General features: G+C 36.9%; 1 long non-coding RNA gene across 1 annotated transcript; it reads right to left on the bottom strand.

Annotated features, from left to right (window-relative positions):
- Positions 1-347: 347 nt before the first annotated feature.
- Positions 348-7,804, bottom strand: LOC141376758 (uncharacterized). The gene is made up of 3 exons (XR_012387836.1): positions 4,412-7,804; positions 3,074-4,100; positions 348-882 (listed from the first exon to the last, which is right to left on the bottom strand). It is a non-coding gene; the product is annotated as an uncharacterized lncRNA (long non-coding RNA).
- Positions 7,805-10,389: the final 2,585 nt, after the last annotated feature.

Raw genomic sequence — 10,389 nt, forward strand, 5'->3', positions numbered from 1 at the left:
CAAAATAAAAATAAAAGAAATAATATAATTTCATTTTAGTTTTATACTTTAAACTATAAACATTATGATACTAATAATACACAATAGTTGTATCACTGACTTTTTAATAATAATATTAATATTATTATATTGTATTATTATTATTATTATTATTATTATAACAATGTGGTATAAATAGTATTACAGAATTTATTGTTGTTATTATTAAATTAATATTGACATCTGTAATATATTTTTATGCAAAACGTTACATAATAACAAAATTAATTATATTAATAATAGTTGTTATTATTTTATTACTTTGTTTTTATTTATTTATTTATTATTATTATTATTATTATTATTATTAGTAGTAGTAGTAGTAGTAGTAGTAGTAGTAGTAGTATACTAGAGAAATACTAATAGATATTAATACTTGAATCATTAATTATACTTTTATATTCATTCATTCATTTTCTTTTCAGCTTAGTCCCCCTACAAATCTGGGGTCATCACAGCGGAATGAACCACCAACACATCTAGCACATTACGCAGCGGATGCCCTTCCAGCTACAACCGATCAATAGGAAACACCCATTCACTCTCATACAATACAATTTTAGTTTACTCATTTTACCTGTAGCGCATGGACTTGTGGGGGAAAACGGAGCACCCAGAGGTAACCCATGGGAACACGCAGAAAAAATGCAAACTCCACACAGAAATGCCAACCAAATCCCAGCCAAGGCTCAAACCAGCAACCTTCTTGCTAGGAGGCGACTACCTACTGCTCCACTGCGTCGCCAATATTTTAGCAATTAATATTAATAATAGTTATAATAATAATGATCAGTGAAATGTGAAAATAGAAAAACATGGAAATGTCAATGCATTTACAATGACCTAAACCAGGGGTCTCAAACTCGCGGCCCGCGGGCCATTTGCGGCCCTCAGTGCAATATTTTGTGGCCCGCGCCGACCGCTGTACACTGGCAGAATCAGCGGAGCGGGGAGAGAGAGCGCTCTCGCTCCGCTGATTCTATCCGTACACAGCGGTCACTGGCATTCCCCGCCCGCCGTGTAAACAAAGGGGCGGGGATGCCAGTGGCGTCACCACGTACCCCGCCCCTTTGTTAGACGCTGTGACGGGAACTCGCGCCGGCCAGAACCAAGGTAAGCTGTTCCCGCCCCTGCCTGCCACTTAGGTACCTAGCTACAGCCAGCATCTGACAGGGCTCGAAATTGCGACCATTTTGGTCGCATATGCGCCCGAAAATTAATCTATGCGACCTCATAATATATTTGGGCGCATTAGTGCGACTGCTGATAATGGTTGTAGTGCGACCTGTTTTGATTTTTTGTAAAAACGTGCTAATCGCTCTTCCCTGCCGCTATATTGGTTCATATTAGCTGTCAATCACTCAAGCTATTCCGCTGTCAGATGACAGGGAAGGAGCTTTTATGACCACGGGAAATGCAAACGGCTGAAGAGTAAAAACTTAAAGCACACAGGTTTGCAAACCCCACCTAAAATTGAGGTGCAGATGAGAGCGATCATGACACGTCACGTGGTGAATAATGATCCGCCAGCTGAGATCAATCGAGTACGCGCTTCTTGGAGAAGGCGCCCGAATCTCCATGCGTCGCATTCACTGCGTGTTCAGCGCAAATGTCCGCTAAAAGTCTAATTTAATACTGTACATATCATCGCCAAAGCAGCTCGCCTTTACTAAGTTTACACTGAAACTGCGGCTCGTAACAAAGAGCGGTATTGCGCCGGTGGTATACGCAAGAATCTTGCGCTGCCTGCTCATAAATTGGGTCAGCTGACTCGCCAGCTTTTCCACAAACATGAAAAGACAAAAGACTGAACCTTTAAATTGACACAAACTGAAACCAAAACTTTTAAAGAGTGATAGAAGTGAGACTTTACTTTCTTTCTTTTGTCTATTCTTTTTTGAGGTGTATATTATTATTATTTTTATATACTGATGACTGCTTTGAAGCTTTCAGCATTGAATTGAATGATTTATTATAATCTTTTGTTTGTTTTGTAGCAGAAATATTATTTATTAAATTGACATGCATATAAAAACAGCAGTACAAAATAAATATTTCTTACTGCAATGCTTCATTTTTGTTTGATGCAAACTATACAATTATTTTTCATAAAGTAACAGACTTTTTATAGCAGATAACCTACATTCATGCATATTCAAGGCAGTATCATAATGAGAAATGTAATTCATTGTTATTATTATTGTCATTTTCATCATCATTATTTTCTAAGGCCTAATTATTAGACATTCATTTTGGAATTATTGCACACAAATATCAATGTCTTCGCAGCATTAGTTAGATAGTTGTTTCTGTTTTTTTGTCAGTCCTATTGATGTTGTTTTAAAATACAATAAATCCTTTAAAAAGCAATTTGCAGCAGTGCTCATTCAGTTTTGGTGGATGCTCCTAAATTTATTTTGGTGCTCCTAAATATTTGAAGTTGGGAGCACCGGTGCTACCAAGTAAAAAAGTTAATTTCTAGCCCTTTCTTATATATATTATAGGTAGATACAGACTGGTACAGACTGATGTGACTGGAGTGGGTATTTTATTTATACATATATACGCCTTTTTTTTAGGTGAGGGAATGGAAGTTTTGAGTGAGTTCCCCCACTTTTTTCCCTAGGACTTGGCCTTTTTGGGAGCACATATTTGTGTGAGAAGTTATTCTCCACCTTGAACTTCAGTAAGTCAAAGTACAGGTCTAGACCTAATGATGATCATCTTCAAGCCATACTGAGGGTCTCAACTGCTTCCGCTCTAAAGCCAAATGTGGTTCAGATTTGTGAGAAGAAGCGCTGTCAAGTCTCTGGCAGTAAGGAGTAGGCAAAAGATGCCATGTTCAGAAGAACTGTTCATAATCTTCACTCAATGTTCTATTAATGTTCAGGACACTTCATGTTCAGAAGAAATAATTAAAACTGTTAATAATGACATTTGAGGACTTTGTTTTGTGAAATCCCTTATGCGGCCCAGCCTCACCCAGACTTTGCCTCCTGCGGCCCCCAGGTAAATTGAGTTTGAGACCCCTGACCTAAACAGACAGATCAACATCATTTCGACTCCTCCAGCTCTCCGTGAGTCTGTGGGCACGACTGAAGCCGTCAAGTCAGATCTGCTCTGATCCCAGATCTGCAGTTCCTGACAGAAACGCTGATGAGTGCAAATAAAGTGCTAAAGACTCTCTCTTCAGCTCAGAGGAGATCAGATCACAGCTTTAGACACCTGATCTGTGCTGTCCATGGATGTCTCAGGAGCAGAGAAGCGTTTAACAGTGATTGTGTGTCTGTGTGTGTGTGTTGTACAGTAAGCTTACACAACTAATGTGAGTGATACATCCAGGTCAAGTCCTTCCTTTTACACACAAACAAAAAAGCACAAACATAAAGGACAGATAAGATAGTTTGCTTTCAGGACAAACAGGATTCCAGCTCACACACACACACCTTTTCATAGCAGTAATTGGAAGCAGACGCTTGAAAAGCTGATGATCCTTGACACACCGATGCCACAAACACACGAGTTAACAAGTGATCTAGGAGCAAAACCTCACAGCTCAATAGGGCTTTTTACACCGGAAATAGTTAAAGATGCAGTATGTAGGATTGAGGTCCAAATTTAAAATACTGAATATGTTTTTGTTTTTCGAAAAATGCTAATTGAGCGCAATATATTGACACTGAGAAGAAACTGCTGAATAAAGCTGTTATTTTTGTAGGATTGCAGTCATAATACATAATATTGCATAACTGTTTTTACTTTACCCCTTGTCCTTCGAACGTGCGCAATATACTGACACCGAGGAGAAGAAACTGCTGAATAGAGTTGTTATTTTTTGTAGGATTGCAATCCTAATACATAATATTGCATAGTTTTTTTTTACTCTGCCCCTTGTCCTTTAAACATGCGCAATATACTGACACTGAGGAGAAGAAACTGCTGAATAAAGATGTTATTTTAGTAGGATTTCATTCCAAATACAATATATTTGATGTTTTTTTTCACTTGGCCCCTCCTCCTTCGAATGTGTGCAATATACTGACACTGAGGAGAAGAAACTGCTGAATAAAGCTGTTATTTTTGTAGGATTGCAGTCATAATACATAATATTGCATAACTGTTTTTACTTTACCCCTTGTCCTTCGAACGTGCGCAATATACTGACACCGAGGAGAAGAAACTGCTGAATAAAGTTGTTATTTTTTGTAGGATTGCAATCCTAATACATAATATTGCATAGTTTTTTTTTACTCTGCCTCTTGTCCTTTAAACATGCGCAATATACTGACACTGAGGAGAAGAAACTGCTCAATAAAGCTGTTATTTTAGTAGGATTTCATTCCAAATACAATATATTTGATGTTTTTTTCACTTGGCCCCTCCTCCTTCGAACGTGCGCAATATACTGACACAGAGGAGAAGAAACTGCTGAATAAAGTTGTTATTTTTGTAGGATTGCAATCCTAATACATAATATTGCATAGTTTTTTTTTACTCTGCCCCTTGTCCTTTAAACATGCGCAATATACTGACACTGAGGAGAAGAAACTGCTGAATAAAGCTGTTATTTTAGTAGGATTTCATTCCAAATACAATATATTTGATGTTTTTTTTTTTACTTGGCCCCTCCTCCTTCGAATGTGTGCAATATACTGACACTGAGGAGAAGAAACTGCTGAATAAAGCTGTTATTTTTGTAGGAATGCAGTCCAAGTGCAAATTCATTCATTCATTTTCCTTCAGCTTAGTCTCTGATTTATCAGTGGAAAAAACCACCAACTTTTCCAGCATATGTTTTACACAACAGATGCTCTTCCAGCCGCAACCCGGTACCGGGAAACACCCACACACACTCTCATACACTACGGCCAATTTAGTTTATTCAATTCACCTATCCCGTATGTCTTTGGACTGTGAGGGGAAACTGGAGCACCTGGAGAAAACCCACGCAAACACAGGGAGAAAAAGCTAATTCGATACAAAAATGCCAACTGGCCCAGCTGGAACTCAAACCAGTGACCTTCCTGCTGCGAGGCGACAGTGCTAACCACTGAGCCACCATGCCACCTCCAAATACAAATTATTGGATAGTTGTTATTTTTTCACTCGACCCCTTCTCCTTTAACAGTGCACAATATACTGACACTGAGAAGACGAAAAAAAAAAAATAAAGTTACTATTTTCATAGGATTGCAGTCCAAATACAATATATTGAATATATTTAAATGGAGCCGGGAACCTTGTTGTCAATGGAGGATGAGGGAGCTCTCAGATTTCATTTTTAGGTATCTTAATGTGTGTTCCCGAAGATGAACAAATGTCTGAGTAAGCAGTTAGTGAGTAATTAATAACAGAATTTTCATTTTTGGGTGAACTAACACTTGTTTTTCAAAGCCTCGGACATGTAACATTTAGCATTGGAGCGTTTTAAAGCTGTGAAGATCAGTCGATTCATCAGCAAAACGCTTTACTGTATTTCAGCTGATAAACAAACCAGTTGATCTTCACCGCTTTAAAACGCAGTGAGTTTGGTGAACGGATGACCTTGGCCATGGCCAATCACAGTGATTACATCGCTCACATGTTAGCGGGAAATTTGTATTTTTTAAATTTCTGTACCGATTGGTGCCAAATTCCACTATCGTCAAACCCAAATACTCAAAGTTTGATAAATCTGTCACTGAGGATGAGAATGAACAACAAAGTATAGATAGTTGTGTAAATATTGTCATACAAACAGTTTCTGAATTAGTCTCTCTTCCATGATACCTCATTACTCTTAGTTTCTCTCTAACTATGAGAAACTAACAGAAGATGCCGAAAGCACATTCAGTGCATTGTCCCGACCTCTGGCTGCATTCCAGAATGATGCAACCATTTTTGCCTAGAGCAGGTTATGGCAGAAACACATTCCACAAAAAACCTGGCACATACAGTAAGATGTGGTTTAACATACCTAAGCTGTTTACATTAAAACAAATCTCTTATGAGAACCACTGTGTAACTGGTCTGGTTGCTATATGTGGCAATCCATTGCACAAATATTTATGCTATCCTAAAGCATTATCCTAAAGCATATTATGTATGAATCACTTTCTTTATTGATTTTGCAAGCGAGTTGGCATGTTCACACAACTTAAGCGTGTGTCAAGTGTTCTTGTAATCTTATAGAGGCTTTGTTTGGGTAAAATAGTAACTTTTGTCACATTATTTACAGTATAAATAGTGCATGCGCAACCCAAGCTCATTATTGATATGTACCCCTGCATACATTTCTGGAGATCGCGAAATACGTTCCAGGAGGTATGTTTTTTTTAATGTTTTTGTCTTTGAGAATCTAACAAAGGCTGCTGTGTATGTTTTTTTAGATCTTAAATTTCTCTCGCGAGTGCCATCCGTGCCTGCTGTTCTTGCATAAATCCAAAAGAGGCCGGTGTCGACTGACTGACTGACAGACCGACCAACCGAAACCACCACTCACCCCCTTACCTAAACCCAACCGACAGTGTTTTCAAACGCACAGATTGACCTGATCACCATTTTCCATAAACCCAACCAATAGTGTTTTCAAAAGCAATACAGAAAAAAAGCCCTCCTGCCTACCTCATTTTTACCACAATTTCAGATTGCACCACATTCTCACACTGTTATTTACTTGCTTGTTTTATTTTTTGCCTTTTGTTTTTGTTTTGCCTGCTTTCTGGAACCATTCTTCAACAGACTTGAACCCTGTCGTCGCGGTCAACTCCTCTCTGCATCTCAAGTCCGCCGACGTACATGGCGTGCTACTGGGCAAACTGGTAACAGCGTAAAAGCCATCCACATGAAGGTAAGCAGTCAGTTAGTAGTGTGAAAAGAAACAGAAGACGTCAGTGGCATTATACCGTCTCGTAGCATTTGTTTTAAAGATTAAATACAGCCATATGTAGCTCTGGCTACATAATTCGCGCTCTCCAGAAATGTATATAGGAATACGTTTTCACAATGAGCCTGTGTTGTGCATTCTGCATGTAATGGCAGCATATTTGTAACCCTTGTAGACATAATTTTCTTTTTATGGTCTATTTTTGTTATTAATGGAGTATAAATGTAAACAATATTTGAAATTTGTATTTAAACTTTAGGATTTTGCCTACATTTCCTTAAGTCTGTAAATCAAACTTACACCAGGTACAAAAAAAGAGCTACATTTAGGTCCTTCAGGACAAAAATATCCCATTTAAAACTGCAGTATTCCATCTCACTGTTATTGAAGCAAAATATCATGCATTATTTCTAATGTTCTTTGCAAATTTTCTCAGGTTTGGTCTGTTATTTTCGGCACTAATTAGGATTATGTAAATATAATTATGTGGGAGTGTTGATGTGGTATTTTTTTTAATGTGACACCTAAAATGCATTAAAATGAATTTTGTATCTCATCCCTGATTTATCTAAAACAGCAATAATCAAAAAATAATCCTGCTTAGCTTTTAATATGTGGAAAATTTGATGGGACCTAGGTCTAACTTTTTCAACCTGCCCCACAGGTTTAAACTACAGGATTTAAGTTATATTTTATAAATCTGCAAAAATGTCAATGATTTTATGCTTTTCTGTCAATATGGAGTGCTGTGTGTACATTAATTTGGAAAAAAATTAACATAAATTATTTTAGCACATGGCTGCAATATAACAAAGAGCAAAAAAAAATAAAAAATGGGGGGTCTGAATACTTTCCATACCCACTGCTTATAATGTACATTTTACAGGATAAATGGCATTTATAATTAGTAAAGCCTACAGTATGTGTGATTGGTGCAGATGCGATGTGAGTTCACGTGTCAATAGGCCGTCATAACATTTTAATGCACTTGCTTGAATGCCTGGAGCACAGTATGCAAGACAGTCCCCATAGTAAACAACACAACTGCCAGATTCATTGAATATCTCTGAAGCACTACAGGAATACAAATGAGAGCCAAAACACACAAACTCAAGAACAAAAGCCTATTTGTGGTAGAGGATTTTCACACATTACATAAATATGATGTCACTAAAATATGTGTGTGAAGAGGTTTTCTAAATGTTTCTAGACTTAATTTCACATACATACATAGAGTAGATATTTAAATATATTTAAATATTATATGTTTATATATATATAAATATATATATATATATATATATATATACACATACACATACATATATATATATATATATATATATAAATCAATATATATAAATATATATATATATATATATATATATATATATATATATATATATATATATTGTTTTATTTTTTATTTTTTTTAGACTTTTCGTTTTTTAAGTTAGCTGACCATTTTATCTTTTCATTCTCACATTAATATGCCTATTTTTTTTTAAATACACCCTCCCAGCTGCCCCACCCCACAACTATCAGACCACAGAGTTACTGCGCAAATATCCAGAGCCACTGACCATGAAAAAACACACACCCAACGACAACTAAACAGGATACAGTATAAAAGACATACAGCTTAACACACAGCCCTCTCACATAAATAACAGCCACAATTCAGAAAGATAGAAAGACAAATGTGGCACATCAGCGCCTAAAGAACTGCATACTTAAACATTATTCAGAAAGGCTGCTTCTACTCTTCTAGGATTTATAGTCTCTGTCTGCTCTCTGCCAGTTTCCTCATGGTTAGCACAAAAGAGATTTTTTAGGCCCTCAGATGGTTGCATAGCAAAAGGCGGAAGAGCATTGAGCCATTACGGTCCACCAGATTTATAGTTTACCACCCGATATCATACTTTCCCCCTAGGAAAATTCCTTAGATGTTGTGTAATTTGTTTGTAACACAATATATGGTGCACAACACCTGGAGCAACTTTAGGAAACACTGACTGACTGAGTCTTTAATATAGAGATTTTTTAATAAAGTTGTGTTGTTTCTCGTGTATATTTCTGTTAGGATGAAAGCTTGTGTGGTTAATAGTCAGTCACACACCACTGGGACCTCATTCCATGTTCACCACGAGCTGCTTCTGTATATAAACACACAAATACTGCTAATCACTGACAGCCATTACTTAGAGCGATTATTATACTTCACTAGCTCTATATCTCATGTGAAGATCTCACTGTAAAGCTCTACAGATGAGACATTTTACGGTAAGAATTCATTTGCTGATATTATTCTGCTAAATTAGTTTACATGATATAACAATAGCTAGAGGCAACACGGTGGCGCAGTAGGTAGTGCTGGCGCCTCACAGCAAGAAGGTTGCTGGGTTGCTGGTTCGAGCCTCGGCTGGGTCAGTTGGCGTTTCTGTGTTGCAAATGTGCATTCATGTTGGAAGTGTTTCTGTTTGAGTAGGCTATACGTGTAAAACAATGCTTGCACAACGTTTTTCTTTCATTGGCATTATACTCAACGGCAAAACCGAAATGTGCGATGAATGATTCCAGAAAGCAGGTAAAACAAAAACAGAAGGCAAAAAAAATTAAATAAACAAGTAAAAACCCAGGTGAGAACGTGGTAAGATCTGAAAACGTGGTAAATTGGGTTTAGGGAAGAGGGTAGGCTTGGTATTGGTCAGACAGTTAGTCAAAAAATATACATACATTTCACGTAAAAAAAGAAATAAAAAACTATTTCACGTATTTCACGCTCTTCAGAAATGTATACAAGGCTACGTATCCATAAAGAGCCTGGGTTGCAAATAGACACAATGGGATGGCATTATTGGACAAATCAATGGACTGACCACATTGTAAAACATCTGAAATGTTGTTTTGGTCAGTCTAAAATCCCTCAGCCAAAGTATATCATCAAACAGTTCCTTTGTGTAATTAGCACTTCTTGTGTGTGTTGCCTCTTCTTGTTGAATCACTGAATGCTTTCTTAGCTGAAAGTTGACTTGGACCAAAGCATCTGCTAAATGACTAAAACTCTCTGTTCTCTGCGTTGCCTAGTCCTAGCAACAACTACTACAGCCATTTTAAGCACACTATTTAACACACTGTTTAAGCCATTAAATAATGATGCAAACATAAATTCCTTTTAATTATTCATTTAAATACTCCCCTCCCATAAAATCTATTTCTAATCGGGAAGTTCCCACAAATGCAGGAGCATCTGTGTTCAAACCTTTTATCACTATTTTTCACTCTGCATGTGTTTAGCTATACTGACAGTACTGTTTTAATGCCAAGGATGCAGTAAATGGTGCAGAAAATCTGGTCCTTAAATTTAAATCTGGACTTTTATTATCTGTTTTATATATTATATATTATCTTTTATAAGCATAATGTACATAAAAACATATTTAAGTATGTTCAGCATTTATACTAACACGTCCTGCAACAACTGT

The sequence above is a fragment of the Danio rerio genome, chromosome 12 (assembly GCF_049306965.1).
Source record: "Danio rerio strain Tuebingen ecotype United States chromosome 12, GRCz12tu, whole genome shotgun sequence".
NCBI lineage: Eukaryota > Metazoa > Chordata > Actinopteri > Cypriniformes > Danionidae > Danio > Danio rerio.